The 21,755-nt window shown below is 40.2% G+C and overlaps 2 protein-coding genes across 6 annotated transcripts in view; one reads left to right on the forward strand and one right to left on the reverse strand.

Moving 5' to 3' along the window:
- The window catches only part of LOC104663792 (cytidine monophosphate-N-acetylneuraminic acid hydroxylase), a 366,736-nt gene that overhangs the window by 308,173 nt on the left and 36,808 nt on the right, over positions 1-21,755 (reverse strand). The window contains exon 1 of one of the 2 annotated variants that reach the window (XM_030929496.1): positions 13,344-13,413. The exons of the other annotated variant lie outside the window; for it this stretch is intronic. The gene's annotated coding sequence lies outside the window, so the exon portion shown is untranslated. Of the gene's footprint in view, positions 1-13,343; positions 13,414-21,755 lie in introns of those variants that run through there. 2 annotated transcript variants of the gene reach the window in all.
- CARMIL1 (capping protein regulator and myosin 1 linker 1) overlaps positions 1-21,755 on the forward strand; it is a 344,245-nt gene that overhangs the window by 116,186 nt on the left and 206,304 nt on the right. The window lies entirely within an intron of this gene.

The raw sequence follows: 21,755 nt of genomic DNA on the forward strand, positions 1-21,755 counted from the left end.
GCACTCCAGCCTGGTCAACAAGAGTGAAACTCCATCTCAAAAAAAAAAAAAAAAAAAAAAGAAAAAAATCATAGTTAGGTTGTTAGGTTGGGCATGGTGGTTCATGCCTGTAATCCCAGCATTTTGGGAGGCTGAGGTGGGATGATCACTTGAAGCCAGGAGTTTGAGACCAATTTTGGCAACAAAACAAGGCCTGCTCTACATTTTAATTTTTTTAATTAGCTGTAGTCCTAGCTACTTGAGAGGCTGAGGCAGGAGGATCGCTTGAACCCAGGAGTTGTAGGCTGCAGTAAGCTGTGATTGTACCACGCACTCCAGCCTGGGCAACACAGTGAAACCCCATCTCTTAAAGAAAAAAGAAAAAAAAGATCATGATTATTGTTGCTATTGTTATTGATGAATAATACTTTCTTGGGGAGGTAGTGTAGATGATCTTCCATGCTAAGTTCCCTTTTCTTTTTCACCTATTTCTCCCTTATGCAATTCTTTTGCCATTTTCTTATGAATTTTTTCTAACATACGGAAAACTTGAAAGAGTGTTACAGTGAGCACCCACATACCACCACTTACTTTCTACCATTTACATTTTACTTGCTTTATCACATATCTCTCCATCCCTCTGTCATTAGCTAGTGTTTACACACTTGTATTTACAGAGAAAGATGCATGGTAGTTATTTTCCCTGAGAAATGGAGGCCTTCTCACTATGATTTTGTTCATCTTCTTGGCCATGATAATGATGGTTATGACGATGACACAGTAGCCAGCACAAAGCAGCACACTATTAACTCATTCAGTCTTCTAACAACACTAGAAGACAAGTGCTAAAGTGCTAAAATTAATTCCTGTTTTACAGAAGAGGAAACTGACGCACAGAGAGATTAAATCATCTACCCAATATTACACAGTTTGTGAGGGGCTAAGTCAGAAATCTGGTAATCACCTGAGTAAGCCTTGTTTGTTTGTTTGCTTTTAGTCTGTAAAATCAGTGAAAAAAGAAGTAAGACACCATTTAGGAATAGGAAAAATAACCACTGCAGCTCTTTGTGATTCAGGTTGGTTTAATGACTACTCTGTGGCAGTTGTACCAAGTGCTGGGTTTGTGCAGGTGGTTAAGTCAGGGTCTCTCCTCTCAAGCCAGTCTAATGGACAGAGCCACTATGAGTTGTTGGATTGATGTTTTAATATAAATAACCTTACAGAAATTGTTAGAAATGAAGGGTTTCTGTAAAGGAGAGTTACCTATCTAATTTTACTTAAATGTTTATACATTAACAGTTACTATTTTGGGGTTTCTGTGAGAAGATTAATTATTCCAGCACATGAGTACTACCTATTTGGAAATGTCTTACTGTTTATAAGTAAATACGTTACTTATTTCCTTTTGCCTTAGCAGAGAAGAATAATTTGGAAGAAATACACCCAGGAAACCTTAAAATATATTCCAATTAATGGTAACTCTTAGACTATTTATGGTAAGGTGTATCTAATTACATTTCACAAGGCACTTTAAAAAATATTGTCCCTTCAAGTTTTTTCCCTTTATTTCTCTCCATGATTTTGTCTCAGTTTAGCAGCACATCACGAAAAAATGAAAATTAAAACCCTACTGGGGACTAGAAGCTCGCTGAATTGGCTTACATCATTGTAAGCCATGTAAGCATGGGCGTATTTCTGTGCGTTGCTGTCCCCAAGCCCATGTGCTGTAAGCATATGCATTGTTGGGACGGTGGTGCAAGGACAAACATCCTGGAGAGGATGTACAGGATACAGAAATAAGTCACTGCTGTGACATCATTAGTCAACATTGGTTGAGTGACAGAGTAAATAAGGCATCTTCTGTTATAAATGGTTGACACCGCTGAAAATTGAGAAACATCTTGCTCCAGTAGCAGCATTATTTTCTTTGGACTATGCAAATCTTTTTAAATTAAAAATTCAAATTAAAAGAAACTATTTTTAATTGACTTCTTTGTGGCCATTCCTTGATCAATATCTCTGTGAATAAGATTGTTAACTGAACAATTTCTATTTCTGCATCTTCTGGCAGAAATAGAGATAATGACAGTTTTGTTTTCACTTACTTTTCTTGTTACAAAATTTAAAAAATAACATTAATTTTTAAAAGTCTTTTGTTATACATAAGTTACATTTTGGGACCTTCTTTAATGATTGCTCATATAGTATTGTTCCCTTTTTGAATCAGTGACCTGCCTACGCGTTTGCAAGTCACTCTTAGCATTCCTCAAAAGTTGCTGTTATAAACGATAATTTTACATAGAGGATGGAGGAAATGAGAAAATTGCATTTGTCTTCCTATTGAGGTAAGACATAAGCAAGTGGAAAGGTGGTCTCCTACTGGGGAATGAAGTCTGTTGTTCATGCTGTTGTGTGTTGACTTGTCCACTTGGATGGCTCTTAGGATCATGGGGGTCCTTGTGACTTCCATATGTCATAGATCCTGCATATAGTTTCTGTGCCTTGCCCTCCTCCCAGTCTTTTCTGCCCTGTGGTTATTTCTGTACTGCCACTGCAGGGTGGCACTCAAGCTTTTCCTTATATGAGATTCATCCCCTTCAGGGCATGCGGACTCCCTGTGAAAAAGCTGAGCAGGTTTATTTTGATAGCATTGCCTGGAGGGCTTGCCCCATTTCTTTCCAGGAAAATTTAAAATTATTCTGCATTTTTTTAAGACTGTCTACTTCATTTTATAAGCCACAACATTATAAATACATCTAAATTTAATAGTAGAATTATAACATTGCTTTCAAAATTTCTCACTGGCTCACAGAATTACAGAGCTGAAAGAGATCTTCACCAGAAGCAAAACCATCCTGGGAAAATAAATACCATGTTTTCATTTTTTTTTTTTTTTTTTTTTTTCCGTTTGTGTTTTTTTTTTGAGATGGAGTTTTGCTCTTGTCACCCAGGCTGGAGTGCCATGGCATGATCTTGGCTCACTGCAACCTCTGGCTCCCGGGTTCAAGCGATTCTCCTGTCTCAGCCTCCCAAGTAGCTGGGATTACAGGCACCTACCACCATGCCCAGCTAATTTTTGTATTTTTAGTAAAGATGGGGTTTCACCATGTTGGCTAGGCTGGTCTCGAACTCCTGACCTCAAGTGATCTGCCCACCTCGACCTCCCAAAGTGCAGGGATTACAGGGCTGAGCCACCATGCCTGGCCATGTTTTAATCTTAAGGTAGTTTCACTAACTCGTGGTAATTTCGTTTATTTTTTTGTATTAACCTTTTCTGTCAGTAGAAAAGTACACTTTCCTGCTTCTAAAACTGCCACAGAATAATAATGGAGCCACAGCGTCCTTAGAGAGGGCATTTTTCACTCTGTGCAGAGATGTGGAAATGGGCTCAGAAAGGACAAGGGGCTCACCCAACACTGAATGGCTATTTAATGGCAGAGTGGGGATGAGAACTTGTCTTCTGATTGCCAGTCCAGTGTCTTCTGTAACACACGGGGCCACTTATTTTAAGCCATTTGTGTCCCCAGCTGATTAACAATTTTCATGTACAACCTAGCTCATGAGAGCAGCATCATGGAGGAGGTTGCCATTCAGCAAACACTTGTTTTTTTTTTTTTTTTTTTTTTTCTTTTTTTTTTTTTTAATTATACTTTAAGTTCTAGGGTACATGTGCATAACGTGCAGGTTTGTTACATATGTATACTTATGTCATGTTGGTGTGCTGCACCCATCAACTTGTCAGCACCCATCAATTCATCATTTATATCATGTATAACTCCCCAATGCAATCCCTCCCTCCTCCCCCCTCCCCATGATAGGCCCCAGTGTGTGATGTTCCCCTTCCCGAGTCCAAGTGATCTCATTGTTCAGTTCCCACCTATGAGTGAGAACATGCGGTGTTTGGTTTTCTGTTCTTGTGATAGTTTGCTAAGAATGATGGTTTCCAGCTGCATCCATGTCCCTACAAAGGACGCAAACTCATCCTTTTTTATGGCTGCATAGTATTCCATGGTGTATATGTGCCACATTTTCTTAATCCAGTCTGTCATAGATGGACATTTGGGTTGATTCCAAGTCTTTGCTATTGTGAATAGTGCCGCAATAAACATACGTGTGCATGTGTCTTTGTAGTAGAATAATTTATAATCCTTTGGGTATATACCCAGTAGTGGGATGGCTGGGTCATATGGTACATCTAGTTCTAGATCCTTGAGGAATTGCCATACTGTTTTCCATAATGGTTGAACTAGTTTACAATCCCACCAACAGTGTAAAAGTGTTCCTATTTCTCCACATCCTCTCCAACACCTGTTGTTTCCTGACTTCTTAATGATTGCCATTCTAACTGGTGTGAGATGGTATCTCATTGTGGTTTTGATTTGCATTTCTCTGATGGCGAGTGATGATGAGCATTTTTTCATGTGTCTGTTGGCTGTATGAATGTCTTCTTTTGAGAAATGTCTGTTCATATCCTTTGCCCACTTTTTGATGGGGTTGTTTGTTTTTTTCTTGTATATCTGTTTGAGTTCTTTGTAGATTCTGGATATTAGCCCTTTGTCAGATGAGTAGGTTGCAAAAATTTTCTCCCATTCTGTAGGTTGCCTGTTCACTCTGATGGTAGTTTCTTTTGCTGTGCAAAAGCTCTTTAGTTTAATTAGATCCCATTTGTCAATTTTGGCTTTTGCTGCTGTTGCTTTTGGTGTTTTAGACATGAAGTCCTTGCCCATGCCTATGTCCTGAATGGTACTACCTAGATTTTCTTCTAGGGTTTTTATGGTATTAGGTCTAACATTTAAGTCTCTAATCCATCTTGAATTAATCTTCGTATAAGGGGTAAGGAAAGGATCCAGTTTCAGCTTTCTACTTATGGCTAGCCAATTTTCCCAGCACCATTTATTAAATAGGGAATCCTTTCCCCATTTCTTGTTTCTCTCAGGTTTGTCAAAGATCAGATGGCTGTAGATGTGTGGTATTATTTCTGAGGACTCTGTTCTGTTCCATTGGTCTATATCTCTGTTTTGGTACCAGTACCATGCTGTTTTGGTTACTGTAGCCTTGTAGTATAGTTTGAAGTCAGGTAGCATGACGCCTCCAACTTTGTCCTTTTGACTTAGGATTGTCTTGGCAATGCGGGCTCTTTTTTGGTTCCATATGAACTTTAAAGCAGTTTTTTCCAATTCTGTGAAGAAAGTCATTGGTAGCTTAATGGGGATGACATTGAATCTATAAATAACCTTGGGCAGTATGGCCATTTTCACGATATTGATTCTTCCTATCCATGAGCATGGTATGTTCTTCCATTTGTTTGTGTCCTCTTTGATTTCACTGAGCAGTGGTTTGTAGTTCTCCTTGAAGAGGTCCTTTACATCCCTTGTAAGCTGGATTCCTAGGTATTTTATTCTCTTTGAAGCAATTGTGAATGGAAGTTCATTCCTGATTTGGCTCTCTGCTTGTCTGTTACTGGTGTATAAGAATGCTTGTGATTTTTGCACATTAATTTTGTATCCTGAGACTTTGCTGAAGTTGCTTATCAGCTTAAGGAGATTTTGGGCTGAGACAATGGGGTTTTCTAAATATACAATCATGTCATCTGCAAACAGGGACAATTTGACTTCTTCTTTTCCTAACTGGATACCCTTGATTTCTTTCTCTTGCCTGATTGCCCTAGCCAGAACTTCCAACACTATGTTGAATAGGAGTGGTGAGAGAGGGCATCCCTGTCTTGTGCCAGTTTTCAAAGGGAATTTTTCCAGTTTTTGCCCATTCAGAATGATATTAGCTGTGGGTTTGTCATAAATAGCTCTTATTCTTTTGAGGTACGTTCCATCAATACCGAATTTATTGAGCGTTTTTAGCATGAAGGGCTGTTGAATTTTGTCAAAAGCCTTTTCTGCATCTATTGAGATAATCATGTGGTTCTTGTCTTTGGTTCTGTTTATATGCTGGATTACGTTTATTGATTTGCGAATGTTGAACCAGCCTTGCATCCCAGGGATGAAGCCCACTTGATCATGGTGGATAAGCTTTTTGATGTGCTGCTGAATCCGGTTTGCCAGTATTTTATTGAGAATTTTTGCATCGATGTTCATCAGGGATATTGGTCTAAAATTCCCTTTTTTTTGTTTTTTTTGGGAAAAGAAGTTCAAATGACTGAGCTAGAAAGAACTTTAAGAAGGTTTAATTCTTTGTGGCACTTAGCTGTAAATATGCCTGCAAACCATTTTCTGGAGTGTTAGCCTGAGGGCAGGACAGTGTCTTAATCATCTTCATCTTGGTATCCTCCCTCAACAAGTGTTCTCCATGAAATGTGAAATCTTAATTTTAGACATCTAAAATTGGGCAAATAAGCTTTTTAACATATACATAGATTTAAAATACAGTTAGGTTTATTTTTATTCAAATAGCACATGCTTTCTGTGTTTGTGTGTGCATGTGCATGCAGTGAGGAGATACATCTTTTCTGGATTATCACTTAATATTGATGTTATTTAATGCAAATTTGGAGGATTTAAGAATATTAGAGGGGAAAAGATTACAGTTTCTAAAGAATTAGAAAAGGGGCCGTATCTCTGAATGTTGGGTTACTGCAAAAGAGAAACAACTGGGTGAAGAACTATTTAAAAATTAATGAACAAGGTAATTTTCTATTTTTCTGATATGGGTGGAATTTTGTACGTCCTATAGTAAGACCCAGTGATGTCATGACTAGGACCGCTTCCACCAAGAGCTCTCAACTAGGGATAATTCATTTGTCTGTATTCAGAATTCACTACTATGATAAGCCTTTTTGATGACCAGTGGCAAAGGAACATCATCAGTGATGAAAACTCACAAATAGAGAAATCAGCAAGTATATTAAAGTAATGGATATTTCTCTTCTCCCCCAAAGGTCTCACATACAGGTGTGTCATGAGTGTTCTTGATTCTAGTTAATCAGTTTCTTGTGTAAAGTGCTTATGGTGATAAATCAATGTGGGTTTTAATTACCAACTAGCTTGTTAGTGGGTGGGAAGAAGTTTGTTTTTCAAAGCTTGGTGTTAGCAAGTCCTGTTTATGTGATAATCATATGCAGAGGACAGAGGCTGGCTATATTCTGGCTATGGGAATAGAAGATTTAGATCAGACAACTGTCTTCTTTATAGCAGACACCTTGCTGCGTGAAGTGTGACATGAACAAGCCCTTCCAGAATCATGCAAATTATTGCTCCCCATGAGAAGACTTTTATGAGTAAATAATGTAACTGAGGATATGAGCCCTAAGAACTGGTCTGTGGTATTGATGAGAAGCATTAGTAGGGAGAGGCTCACCCCATGGGGTGCTGCAGGGAATGTGGCTTTTGAAGCTGATAATTGAGGGTTCAAATTCTAACTCTTATCAATGTTGTTGGGACACGTTAAATTATTATAAACCTCTCTGAGTCTTGGTTTCCTCATCTATAACAAGAGAATCATGGTACCTTCCTCACGGGGTTAAATGTGATAAGGTAAGTGCCTTGCCACTTCTGGTTTACAGCAGATTTCAAAAACTTCCCCCTTTTCTTCTCCACTCACAGATGGTTCAGAAAAGGAAGAGCTATTAGGAACTTGTGTGTGGAAAGAAGGCGTCTGGAAGGATACCTTTTGATACTTATGTAAGCGATCCAGGATGCACAGCCTTTTGTGGCTAGAAAAAGGCCTTAGGCCCGTGGTTTTGCAGGTATAATACAGATGGTAGGGGCTGCACAGCTACTATGACAGTCATTCCAAGTGTTTCTGCTCAGGATTCTGGACTTCCCATTGTCTGGCTCTGCCAGAATGTGGTTGTCTACCTGCCCAGGTGAGGATGCAACCCTTGCATTAGAGAAGACTCTCAACAGTCATGGTCTTTTTGACTGGGGAAGCTAATAGGAGACCCGAATGTTCTAAGTCTGTTGTGGATGGTTGTATGTTTGGTGACTGGATATGAGGCAGATTTCAGAAAATGGTTACAAATTGGTCAAGTTTGGCAAAAATATCAGAGGCATTGAAACCAGATATCAAACTAAGCCTTAAGGCATTCTCAGAAGTGAAAAATATAAGTTTTGTTTAACTTATTGAATTCAAAAATGACGCTAATGAATGTGGAGGGATGATTTGGATAGAACCTGTTCTGTGTGGGGCCTTCATGTAATCGCTAGAGAACGTGTAAATCAAATTATGCCTGGAGGAAATTTTATTTCCAATTTCAGTTGCTTTACTGATACGTTAAGAGAATTAAAAAATATTTAGCTCAGCCTTTCAGAGAACTGTTATTACTGTTTGAACTATGACTGTTATTTTAATTCTCATTAGATAAATAGTATCTTTTAAGCTGTTGTTAGCTAGGCTGTGTGCTGAAAAGTTTTTATAGACATCCTCTTATTCAATCTTCATGACACTTATGGGAGGTAGATACTACATTGTGTGTTTTTACAGCCAAGTGTGAGGTGTAGGGGATCTGATAATTCGCTCCAAATCACACAGCTAGTAAATGGTAGAGCTGGCCCAGGCGTGTCTGTCTTGAGAAGCAGCTGTACCATCACCTTACAATTACATCTGTAGGTATTGTCTGACTTACAGAATCCATGCAGTACATCTGTGCAGCTTCCATTTCTGTCCTTAGCCTCAATTCTTCTCTGTCTTTAGTTCTCTATCTTTACCTTAAAATCTCCATGTAAATCATGCTAACCTAGCACAATCTGTGGTGCACCCACTTGATTTTCAGGGAAAAGGGATAAGGCCTATAAAGCAAAGTCCACACCCAGCTCCTGGTTCTCCCTGTGCCCATTCTGACTGCCTTATCTTCTGTGCTTTAGATGAATGTGCATCTTCCTGGATGCTTTTCCTTCCTGCATGATTTGGAAGAATTAGAATCAGTCTTCCTTCCATGAGTTTCCCAGGGAATCAGAGGGACTTTTTAAGCATAATGATGGAATTTTTACTAATCACCTTTTATTGTAAAATGCTCTATAGATGAGAAATAAACAGATTATATCCATCCCCCCACCAGCTGTGCTTAATGGTATTGGCCAAAAAAATGTTTGCAATTAAGACTGGGAATTTTTTGCATTCATATCCCAAAGCTCCTTTAAAAACTTCTAACTTGGGGAACTAAAACAAAGTCATTTTAGAAGGAAATGGGTTTTTCTGTAATAGTGGCCATCAGAATGATTACCCAAGTGATGTCACACAGCTGGCAACCTTCTTAAGGAAGGTAACCGATAGCAGAGGAAAGTCTGCCTTTCTCTACGTTAGCACTTCAAAAAACAGTTGTCCCTAGAATCTTCAGTGTCATCATGAAACATACATAAAGCTTCTGTCTATTGTTTGAATGTCTCCTCTCACTGAGGGGAACCATCAGCTCAGACTTGCCTGGACTCATTGAGAAGACCAGGCTAACCAAGCCATCCTTAAGAAATCTTTCTAAATTCTAAGAAGCAAAACAATATTTTTTCATTATTAAATAGCTAACATACTTGGTTTAGATTTATGATATAGTTCTAGTTTTAGGGTTTTCCTAAATATTGTATGGTACGTTTATCTCCATATGTAACATATTTAGTATATTTATGCTTATTTCACAGGCTCTAATAATATTTATACAGTTTTGAATTATTTTGACGGTTTACATTTGTTTCACCTTTGCTTTTATAACGTTGTTATGTCTCAGCTCTTAGTTAATAATGTTATTCAGGGATGAAATTGCTAATTTTAATATCCCCCCCTGGAAGAAAGGTTTTATATATATACACACACATACACACACACACAAAATGTGTATGTATATATACATACACACACAAAATGTATGTGCATATAGATACACATATATAAAATGTGTATATGACATTATGTGTGTATATATATTGGAGTAAAAAGCAAGGATAGTCAGCTCCTATGTTTGCTTATACAAGACATAGGAACTCAAGCTCGCTTGCTTGTAAAGTGAAGAAAATTGTGTTCTTATGCAAGTGTCACAGTCTTCCTGGGACTCAGTTTCTTCATTCTCAAAGAAGGAATTTGATGAATTCAAGGATCAACTCTAAACTCATCGAATTGCCTTATTAATCTTTTGAGTCATGCAATTCAGTGATATAACTAGGGTTAGCCTGAGTGTTTCAAAGCAAGATTAATGGAAGCTCATTCTCCAGCTGTCGGGTTAGGAGATTATTCACAAATGTTGCCCTGTCATTTGAATCTGGTAGGGTTTGCTGATGAATAAATGAACCCCATAATACTGACAGCCACCTCACTAATCGATCCCAACTAAACCGCCTTATCCTCTTCACCTTCCGATTGTGTAGCCAGCAACTTGCCAGACCTCAGGGACATTGTTGGGACATGTGGAAGGTCTGAGACAGACGGCCAGAAGGACAGACAATGCCACCAACTCTATTCATCAATCCGCATTTCTCAGACCTAGCTCTCAGCCTAATGAATTTGACAACCAAAGATTTGCATGTCGTTTTTCTTTTTTCATTTTCAGTTAATTCCCCTTTTTATGCCTTCCTAATTTCTCTTCTTCTTTTCTGACTAAGCTATAGATTTACACTGTGAAATTGACTGTCATTAATCTTTTTCTGTCTTGATTTCCTCAACTGAAAAATGGTTAAACTAATACCAGCCCTTTCATTCATGATGATCTTGGGAGAAAAAAAAAAAAGAGATACCTGATGTCAGAGAGCACTTTGAACTTAAAGCAGGAGGGCAGTTCAGTTATAATAAGACTCTTCTATCTTTATTTTTATGTGACATTTAAAATGTTAGCGTTGAACATGCATCAAGGAAGAAAATCTCATTTTGAATGACAGTGTTAGAATGACGGCCTGTAAGATACTGGAATTGCATTCAAAAACCAAGAAAATGTGTTTAAAAACTGTTAAGACCAAGCCAGCTACTATTTCTTTTCAAAGAATATATGTAGGAATAGGAGAATTAGGTGATAACTCTAGGGCATAATAAAAAACAAGAACATGTGCTTTCTGATTTTGCCAATCTATTTTGTATTTACTTTATAATTCAATTTTAAGAGGAAAATGTAGTGTATGATTCATGAATGTTTTACTGTATAGTAATATTTTCTTCTTCTAGAGCTGTATGGTCCATATGATAGCCACTAGCCATAATTGCTGTATTAATTTAAATTAAATAAAAAATTTAGTTACTCAGTCACACTAGTCATACCTCAAGTGCTTAGTAGCTACATCGTGGCTAGTGGCTCCTGTATCCAAATGTGCAGCTACAGAACATTTCCAGAAAGTTCTGTGAGAGAACACTATTCTAGGGGAATGGAGAAAAGGAGAAAGGATTTTCCCATTGTCCTTTTTCCCCCTTTCCCCAAAGTTGCTTTTTAGAATTTAAATAGACTCTCAGGTTATATCTTATAGGTATTATATTTACAATATACATTTGAAATTATTAAAGCGTGAAGGTGGTGGTTGAGCAGTACAGCACAACTCCAGAAGATCATTTTTTCCCCTAGTGAGGACAAACATAATTTGATAATCTTCAGAATAACACTTGGAAAATTCTGGAACCAGCTCTTTCCTCAAGTTACATTTCTTCCATAAAAAGTTTTTTTTTTTTTAAACTTTACCTAGGTAACACAGTACCTAGACCAATCCAGGAGTCACTTAAATTGAATTGCTATGTAATTATTTCATGAGTGTAAACCAAACTGTTACTTTTAGCAAAATAACTAGGTTTCTCTTATATTCCAATTTCACTGCATCAGCAAAACCAGTGGGCTCCATCATCAGTGTATATCCGGTCTGACCACCTCTCAGCACTCCTGCTAACACCTGTGGCTTAACCATCACCATCTCTCACAAGCTATTGCCGTTGGCCTCTGCCTGGGCTCCCTGCTTCCACTCTCCTTCTGTCACCTACTTTTCAGTCTGCTTGCAACATGGCAGTCAGAGATTGGCCTTCAGGACAATTATCAGTCAGAACAAAGTGTAGTCAACAGCCTATAAAGCCTCATAGACCTCCCGGCTCCCCTCATCCCCACCTTACCACCCCTCTGACCTCCCCTGCGCTTACTCCCTTCAAGCCAAGGCTTCTTTCTTTTTTCAGTTGCTGCAGGCATATTCTTGCCTCAGGGCCTTTGCATTTGCTATTCCCTCTGCCTGGACCATGCTTATCCCAGATAGCCATATGGTTCATTCTCTTACTGCCTTTAGATCTTTTTCAACCTCACTTCATAATTACATCTCACCAAGCTATTTAAAAATGCCACCCAAAGCACTCTCTATTCTCTTTTTGTACTACATTTTTCTCATAGCACTTATCACCATAGCTATACCATATGTTTTACTAATTTTTCCTGTATAATCTCCTTTGAGTGAAATATAAGCTGCTTGAAGGCAGAGCTTTATGTCTTTTTATCCTTGGTGCCTACCACAAGGTAGGCACTCAGTAATTATTGGTTGAAAGAATTACTCAAATATTTAATGACAGTGTTTGAAAACAAAGAGTACTAATCTAATTGAAATTCATTTCAGCAAGAGATAGAGAGTCAGGAAGACATCCTCTGGTGTAACCCTGCCTCCCCCACCACTTCTAAGATTACTCTGGTTTCAGGCTCTGCATTCTGCCTGACTCAACAAGGGGCCTCCGTTTCTCTCCTGCTTGCACTTGAGGAGCTACATAGAAGGGAGTTTGAACCAGGGCTTCAGGGAGTTGTCTGTGGACAGCTTCTGAGAGAAGGAAGTTCGGGCTTTCTGTGTTGGCTGGTCCCTTTGCTGGCTGGCCAGTCCTTTGCCACCATGCCAGCGTTCTCAAAGGAGGCAAGAAGGGATCTTATGGGTTTTGGAGCAGGGCCGCTTTGGGTATATGTTTGTTTGGACGAGGTAGGGACCGTGGGTGAAGGACCCACCTGGAGTTTGCTGCCCCAGGAGGGGAGGGGTGATGAGCTTTAAAAATAATAGAGGCTGGGCGTCGTGGTTCAGGCCTATAATCCCAGCACTTTGGGAGGCCGAGGTGAGCGGATCACTTGAGGTCGAGAGTTTGAGACTAGCCTGGCCAACATGGTAAAACCCCATCTCTACTAAAAATACAAAAATCAGCCAGGCATGGTGGCACACACCTGTAGTCCCAGCTACTGAGGAGGCTGATTCACAAGAATTGCTTGAACCCGGGAGGCGGAGGTTGTAGTGAGCCGAGATCGTACCACTGCACTCCAGCCTGGGTGACAGAGCGAGACTTCGTCTCAAAAAAATAATAATAATAGAGGTGCAGTGTTCCCTGCTTCATGCTAGGAAGTGGTTAATGCCAAACTGGGGCAACCACCCTGTTTCTGGCAAAGTGCAATGGAAGGGAAAGCTTGGAAAGGGATCTGTAGCAGTAAAGACAGAGGAGTCACTTACAGTTTGTTGGTTCCCACTGAGGCATGGCGGAGGAGGCACAGCTGTGCAGAGAGCCTGGGTTGCTAATTTATATATTGAAAGGTGGAGCAGCAGCAGTGTTTATGACTAAACCCGTCAACATTTCACTTCCTCCCATTGTGTGAAGACTGGGTTTGGCTGAAAAAACTGCCTTGAAACTTTGAAATGTTTGTCTTGAAACTTTGAAATGTTTGTCTTGAAACTTTGAAATGTTTGTCAAAGTACTGGATGGAGTTATTTGAGTAAATCAGAGATGTTTCTATGTTCCCTGAGCGAAACACTAGCTGCTCTCCTTTACCTGAAGCTTTGAGAAAGAAAATATTCTCTATTTTTAAAAATAGCTTTGCTCCCTTGAGCATGCCCTTTCTATATGCCCTGGCTTTAGAAGATGGGCCGCCTTATGTTTGAGTTGTTTTATTCATTGCCACTGAAATAATATATGGTGATTTGTATACCTCATATAAAGTCTGCCTCATCAGTACCCTGGCCCACCCTTTACTAATTATTTAGTTTTGTGGATTTAGCCCTGTAGTCCTATTGGCACAATCAAGGGCAAAATCAAGATCCAGAAAGTCATCGGATACCTGAAATCCTTTATTAAATTGGATTTTGCTTACCCTACATCCATTGTTAGAAATGACATTCCCAGATTGTAAGAGCTGCAGAATTCTGGAACTGGAACATTTTCTTTCTGTAATGAATTTGTGAATGAAGAAGTTCTTTGAACACAGTAGGCAAAAGGCAGGGATGTCAGCACTTGACACTTCTATGCCTTTCCTCTACTAGGCTATCTTTTTATTGTTCTATTTCTTTTCCTTTTGGCAGGTGAGTTGGGAATTAGCTAGCATATCCGTTTTAAGTGGGTAAACTGCAAACAACAGATTTTTAGGTATTTCCCTTATAGGATATGGCTGTTAAACAGGAAGGATGTGTCAATTATGTGGTAGGCAGCAGAATAAAACAGGCAGAACAGAATTATTCTCAGAATCACAGACTGTAGCAATTTTTTGCTTCTAAACTCCTGAATTTTCAGAGGTGGAAATAGGGTGAGAAAGATCAGTAAAACTTATTGCATTCATTAACTTAACAGATATTTGAACACCTACTTTGTGCCAGTAGTGGGCACTGAGAAATAGAGCTTTGAATGGGACAGATGTGGTCCCTGCTCCCAGGCACCTTGTGGTCTAATGGGGCTGGTAGATACTCAATATGTAATCCCACTGTTAATTAAAACTGTGATAAGTTTTCATAAGAAAATGTGCACATACGGTGGGAGTATGTAATAGGGAGACCTGGTATAGTCTGGACTTTCTTAGGGAAGTCCTTTACCTGAAGGATGAATAGGCATGATCCAGGTGAAGGTAAAGCAAGAGGGGGAAGGGAGAGCACCTAAAGCAGAGGTAGGGCAGGAGCCCTCCTCTTGGGAAAGCAACAGAAGGCCAGTGTGGCTGGGTTGAAGTGAGGCTGGAGGTGGAGGCAGGGGCCAGTGTAGTGGTGCAGAGCCACTGAAGAGCTTAAGCAGAGAAGGGACATAATAATGGTTGGGTTCTTAAAAGATCATGTTCAGATCCTACACGAGCAGGTGATTTGAGGGGGCAAGAGTGGATCTGTTAGAAGGCTATTACAAGTGGTCCAGGAACAAGATGGTGGTGGCTTGGAATAGTATCATAGTAGTAGAGATGGAGAGAAGTGAATGGATATAAGAGGTATTTAGGGAGGTAGACTGCATTGAACTTGGAGAATGACTGAGATAGGAAGAGAAGGGGACAATGCTTGGATTTCTGGCTTCAGAAACCATATGGATGACCATCCTTGTTCCTGAGCCAGACCTATTGTGGGAAGAGGAGATTTTGAAAGAAAGATCATGGTTTAGTTGTTGACATGCTGAATTTAAGGGTTGGAGTATCATACAGGTGAAGTTAGATCAATAGATCTGATGATCGAAGGGAGATCTGGGCTGTGCATAAAGTTGGGAGTCATCTGGGATGGACTGAAGTCATGAGAGAGAATGAATGGTAGCAGGGAGTGGGGAATGGACATTCAACTAGGAATAACGAGAGAGACCAGTTGAAAATGTATGGAAACGATAACATCAAGCATGCAGGGCCATGCCCAGTGCTAAGGAGAAATCTGGTTGGAAAATGCATGGATTTAGCAGCCATGAGGTTGGATTTAGCAACCAAGATTGGCACCTCAAGCAGGAGCAATTTCAGTGGAGTTGTGGGGACAGAAGCCAATTTTGAACACTAGATGAACGCATTGGAGGCAGGAATATGAAGACACTGAGTATGGATACCTTTTTTGAGAAGCTGGGCTCAAAGGGTAGAGACAGAGGAGACCTGCAAGAGGTGTGTAGGATCCAGGCATATAGCTCTAGATCTAAATGTCTCTATGTTTGGATATTTAGAAATAGAAGGGAAAGCATATTTAGTTGCTTAAGGTTACTGCGAAGACAGGTGGGATGTAACCCAGAGCCCATGTGAAGGGATGGGCATTTATCTCCAGGACTTCAGAAGGAGAGGAAGAGGAGGGGGTGGATACAGCTGCAGGTGCAGGCAGTTGTGGAGGTTTGGAGTGGGAAAGTAAGTGATACCCTTCTGAAAATTTCTGTTTTCTGTGTGAAGTAGGAGGGAAAGTCATCTTCCCAGATGAAGGGAGTGGAATCAGCTTGCTGGGTAAGATCAGTTCTCCAGCTGTGCTTGGCAGCTACCACTGCAAGCATGGAATAGGCCGCTAGGTAAGTTCAGCCAAGATTGAGGTTTTACTCTGTGGGAATAATTAAAGGACAAGGAACACGAAGGCTAAGGACATTAACACATGGAGGAATGGTTTCAGTGGAGTTTCAGTGAAATGAAGATAGGTTAATGCTGATGGAGAATGACCTGGCAGCGTCAGGAGGCAATGAACAGGGTAGTGGGAGTACCTGAATAGGGGAACTAGCTATGAGTGCTTCTCCAACTGTAATGCTAATGTGAATCACCTGGGGATTTTAGTAAAATGCAGATTCTAATTCAGCAGGTCTGGGCTGAGGCCTCAGATTCTGCATTTCTGACAAGTTCCTGTCATGCCAGCCTCTCCCGGCCTGTGGATCACACTTTGAGGAGAAATTAAAGGATTGTGAAGGCCGGGTGTAGTTGTGCATGCCTGTAATCCAAACACTTTGTGAGGCCTAGGTGAGAGGATCACTTAAACTGAGGAGTTTGAGACCAGCCTGGGCGATGTAGACGTCATCTCTACAAAAATTTTAAAAATTACCTGGGTGTGGTGGCTCGTGCCTGTAGTAGCTACTTGAAAAGCTGAGGCAGGAGGATCACCTGAGCCTGGGAGGTGGAGGCTGCAGTGAGCCGAGATTGCACCACAGTGCAGCCTGGTGAAAGGGTAAGATCCCACTATCTCTTTAAAAAAAAAGATTTTGGGCAGAGAGTGGGATGCCTGAATTAGAAATCCTTTGAAATGGTATAATCTCAAGCGATAACTCACATGGCCCAGGGTGTGACAGAGTGAACAAGAAGGCCTAAGAATTAAAAGGCTTCCTGATCATCATCTTTAGGGATTAATGATGACTTGCACTGATTATCGCCAACACTTTTCTAAGCACCTTGCGTGTATTACCTTCTTTAATCCTTATGACAACCTCCAGTGAGGTATGTATTGTGATCCCATATTTTACAGATGAGGAAAGTAAGGCACTCAGAGGTCTTTCTCAAAATCATGCCTGCTTGTAAGTGGTGTGGCCAGAATTCAAACTGGGGTGGTGCAGTTTCAAAGCCTAGTGCTCTGTGTGATTGGATGCCGTATTGTCCTCGGATAAGAGAAGTTGGGGCTGTATAGAAAGTGTGAGGTGGGAGGATCATTTGATCCCAGGAGTTGAGACCAGTCTGGGCAATATAGTGAGACCTTGTCTCTACATAAAATAGAAAAAAAGAAAAAAAAAAAAAAAAAAGGATTTTGAGCCAGATATTAGCATCACTTATGAATGAAGTTCAGCGTGTCTAGGAGAGTGCTAGGCACAGTACTACTAGGCTTTTTACATGTTATCCCATTTAATCCCCACAACTGTCCAACAGAGTCTATTTCATACCCATTCTACAGGTAAGAAAAATAAAATTTAGGAGGTTAGGTAGTTGATAAATGGAGGAGTTGGTAATTTGATCTAAATTGGTCTGGATTAAAAGGCCATTCTTCCTTTATACCAAAGTTTATCCCATCACCATATAGAAATGGAAATTCTCTTCTAATTCTTAAATAGGTTATAGTTACTATGTGAGTAATCTGCCTCTTGCACTGACTCAAGCCACATGCTGAAGATGATGTGTTATGAACAAGGTTGAGACCAGGAGACCGGGCTTCTGGGCTCGGCTCTGTTTCTAACTAGTAAATTTGCACACTATCTCTGTAGGTCTCACACCTTTGTCCCTGTAGATCATTTTCAGAGCTATATTCTATAGTTTAAGGACAATTATTATGGCTCTTTTTATATTAGTATCTACTGTATGCTCAGCACTTGATAGGTTATCTCTAGTACTTACACTAGGATACAGATTGTCACCGATTTAGAAGTGAAAAAGCTGAGGCCTGGAGATTGCAAGCAACATGCCTAATACCTCTCAGTCCACAAAATGGCAAAGCTGAGATTTCTCCTGGAGTGTGTCTGACTCTGAAGCTCATGTTCTTGCCATCTTACCAGCTGCCTCATCCTCTTCTATAGCCTCATGGTGGATCCCGCTTACAGGTGCATATGGTACCATATGCTGGTATTTATCAAACTTTCAAAACCTGAATCCAGAGTGAGACATGCATTTTATATTGATGTCGAGAAGTGTGCACACACACATTTGCATGTGAGTACCATGTACGTACTGACATCACTCAAACAAGTTTTATGAAATAATGCTTATGTTTGCTACATGCTGTGCCTTAGCTTTCTTTTCTTCTTCACTTCAGTTTAGTCAGTTTGTATTAATATGCTCGTTAAACTCTAATGAATTGATTTAACCACCTACCAATGGGTTGTAACCCTCAGTTTGAAAAGCACTGCTGCAAATTATATACCTACCTTAATTTCTTGATGTGATTACCCCAAATCTTCTATTCTCCTTCTTTCCTTATTTTTTAATCTCTGAATTTAATGAAGACTATCTCTCTGATTATGTATGTAATGGTGTTAAATCTAAATCAACCCTCCCGCCGCCATATGGCAACCACCTTTCTACAAAGTGGGAAACTATTTTATAACTTTGTTCTGAGAGAAGGAAAGAAAATATGTGTTTTTTTCATTTGATGAAAATGCTAATATAACAAAGGAGGGAGAAAGAAGTAACATTTGTGTTTCCTTGGCTTGAGAAGATGAGAATGTAAGACCAGGAAACACAGACAACTTGAAATGTAGGCTGGGGAGGGACTGCGGCAATAGACTTATAGTAAAGGAAAAGTGAAACTGATTTCTTATTCCAACTCTGCCATTTAGCATTTATTGGACTCCTTCATGTGCCAGGTACTTGTATTTTGCATGTATTATCTCAGGTGAGGAGACAGAGGTATGGAAGGCCAAGTTACCTGCCCAAGATTGCATGGCTGGTAGTGCGTGGTCTAGCAGGAATTCAGACCCAGACTCCTGGAGCCAGTGCTCACTGTCACTAGGCCATAGCTGCCACTTGTTTCCACTTTTGAGTAATTCCATGTGGTCTTGATTGGGTGCCAGGCCCAGGACAGGGGACTTTTGCTTCCTAGGTTTTGAATCGAGAGGGATCATGCTAGAGAGTAAAAGATTGGAGTCAATTCGTTCCACAAGGGCAGCCAGAGGAACTCCTTATTAGTCCCTGCTTCTCTCATCTTTAGAGTTGATTTGGTTTCTGTCTCTACTGAGTTCTTGTTGTTCTTTTGGTTACAAGAACTACTCCATTTCCTTTAAGTAAATCTATTTATTCTTAAAATTCTGTTGCTTGAAACTAAGAATGAGCCCTAATAGGCACAGAGGAATAATTTAACTCTTTCTGTTTCCTCATCTGTAAAATAAAGGAAAAGGGCACACATATCCCCTGACCCCTCTTAACTCTCTCATCTTTAGCTAGAATTGGGTTCTAGTGAGTCTCAAATGGACGTGTTCTAAAAGAGGCTGGCTGGCCCTGTGTTGGAGAAGCAGAAGTTTTAGTAATTACTTAGGTTAATATGAACTTGATAGTTATGTTTTTTTCTGTATTCCCTGAATAACTGTGACTCTATTATTTGTGAATTTATTTAAAACATAAAAATGACAGTGATGACTAGATGAGGTCTCTTAGCACACATGCCCTATGCAGACCTGTGAGTCCTCTGCTCTCTGCTCACTCAATAGTTGAAGGCCTGGGTAGCAGTTCTGCCACATGTGAGTTCTTAGTACAAAATCCTCATGGACCCTGTGGGCCTGGAGCTGGGTATTTCATTCATCTTAACCCTTGTTCTCATGCTAAGAATTATCATCCTGCCACCACTTAAAGATGCCCATTCATGTTTGTGTGTCACTGCTAAAGTGCTGTCATTAAAGAATATGTGTCATTACTCTGACTTTAAAACACATTGTTCTAACAGAATCACTATGGGAGATTCCAGACTTCTGTATCAGCTGGTGCTTTGAAAAGAGGATCTGATCTGTACTGGCCCCTGTGTTCACCTGTGGGGGAACATTAGACATGTTTGTTTCTTTTATGCTTTGATAACACCTTGCAACTTGCAATAGTGGGACTTTGGAAAGAATGAAGTGATTGTGTCTGGCATACTGTATGTAAACATTCCATTTCTACATAATGTGAAAAGGATTGAATTAGGTGAAAAGAAATGGATTTGCACAGGTGTTAGAGTACATAGATTTCCTCCGAAACTAGACATCAGAATAGAAAACCGAACTCAGTGACTTCTTGCCCTGCTATTGAAGGAGCACCTGTTGGTCCAGGGAGCAGAGACCTAAGGGGAATTAATTCCTCTCAGCAAATATTTACTGGGGGCTTGTCATTCCTAGAAGTCCACCCAAAAAGAGTGGGGCTAGAAGAGAATCCCAGAGAGGGTGTAAGTCATGGGCTCAGGTGTAGGGAGGTGACTTTGAGACCTGTTTCAACCAAACCTCTTATTTTAAATTTGGGTGAAGTAAGGTCTACAGAGATTGTAACTTGTTCATGGTTAGGCCACTTGGCTAACTTGAGGCCAGACTCAGGCTAAATCTCGATAACTCTCTTCTTGGTTTAATACCATTATGGACATAAAATTTTATTATGATATTAAAATATAAATAACAATAACAGACACCATGTAGCACCTCTCATGTGCCAGCACTCTTCTGAGCACTTTAGGTATATTAACTCATTTAACCCTCGTCGTTCCATGAAGTGGAAATATTTCTCTCATTTTAAAAGAGAAGAGGGCCTGTTGCAGTGGCTTGATGGCCGATGCCTATAATCCCAGTCCTTTGGGAGGCCGAGCTGGGAGGATTGCTTGAGGCTATGAGTTTGGGACCAACCTGGGAAACATAGCAATACCCCATCTCTGTAAAAAATTAAAAATTAGCTGGGCATGGTGCCACATGCTTGTAGTCCCAGCTACTCGGGAGGCTGAGGCCAGAGGATTATTTAAGCCCAGAAAGTCGAGGCTGCAGTGAGCTATGATCATTCCACTGCACTGTAGGTGACAGAGTGAGAACCTGTATCTTAAAGAAAAAAGGAGGAAATTGAGGCACAGAAAAGGTTTACTAATTTGCTCTGAGCCATGTATATATTAAATATACATGGCTTGGTTTCAAACGCAGGCAGTCTAATTCTACAGTTTGATCTCTAAACCACTAGACCAGGGGTCGGCAACCATATCTTGGGTTTTATGAGCCATAAAACTCTGCGGGGGGTAGTGGGAAGAGGCTGGGTTTGGCTTATAAGCTGTAGTTTGCAAACCCTACACTAGACTGTATAGCCTCACTGGGGCACAACCATTAATATCAATGTATCCCACAGCTGCCCATGAAGAGTGAAACTCTAATTTTAAAAAGAATTTGAGGTCAGGAATTACATTAAAATGTTGTACTTTTTTGGTGTTCCTTTTGGGTGAAGCGTCCTCCTGCCAGAAAGGATGGTGTTCATCATAGCTGAGTATGGTGTTAGGAGGCTCAAAACCAGGGGAGTGGTTTTATTCTCCTTCAGTTTTCTGGGTGACCTTGCATAAGTCCCTTATCATCTGCCACTTATAACTCTCTGCAGTGGTGATAATGAGCCTCACCACCTGCCCTTCTCCCTCACCTAGGTATATGTCTTGGATTAATGAGGTTTTATCTGTAATGTACTTAGAGCTGGGAGTTTGGAAGGGGAAAGTATTAAGAAGGGGAATGACGGCATTCATCATTTAGTTTGCTTGCAAATTAGAGAGTGCTTCAGGGGT

The sequence above is a fragment of the Rhinopithecus roxellana genome, chromosome 4 (assembly GCF_007565055.1).
Source record: "Rhinopithecus roxellana isolate Shanxi Qingling chromosome 4, ASM756505v1, whole genome shotgun sequence".
In the NCBI taxonomy this organism is placed as follows: Eukaryota; Metazoa; Chordata; class Mammalia; order Primates; family Cercopithecidae; genus Rhinopithecus; species Rhinopithecus roxellana.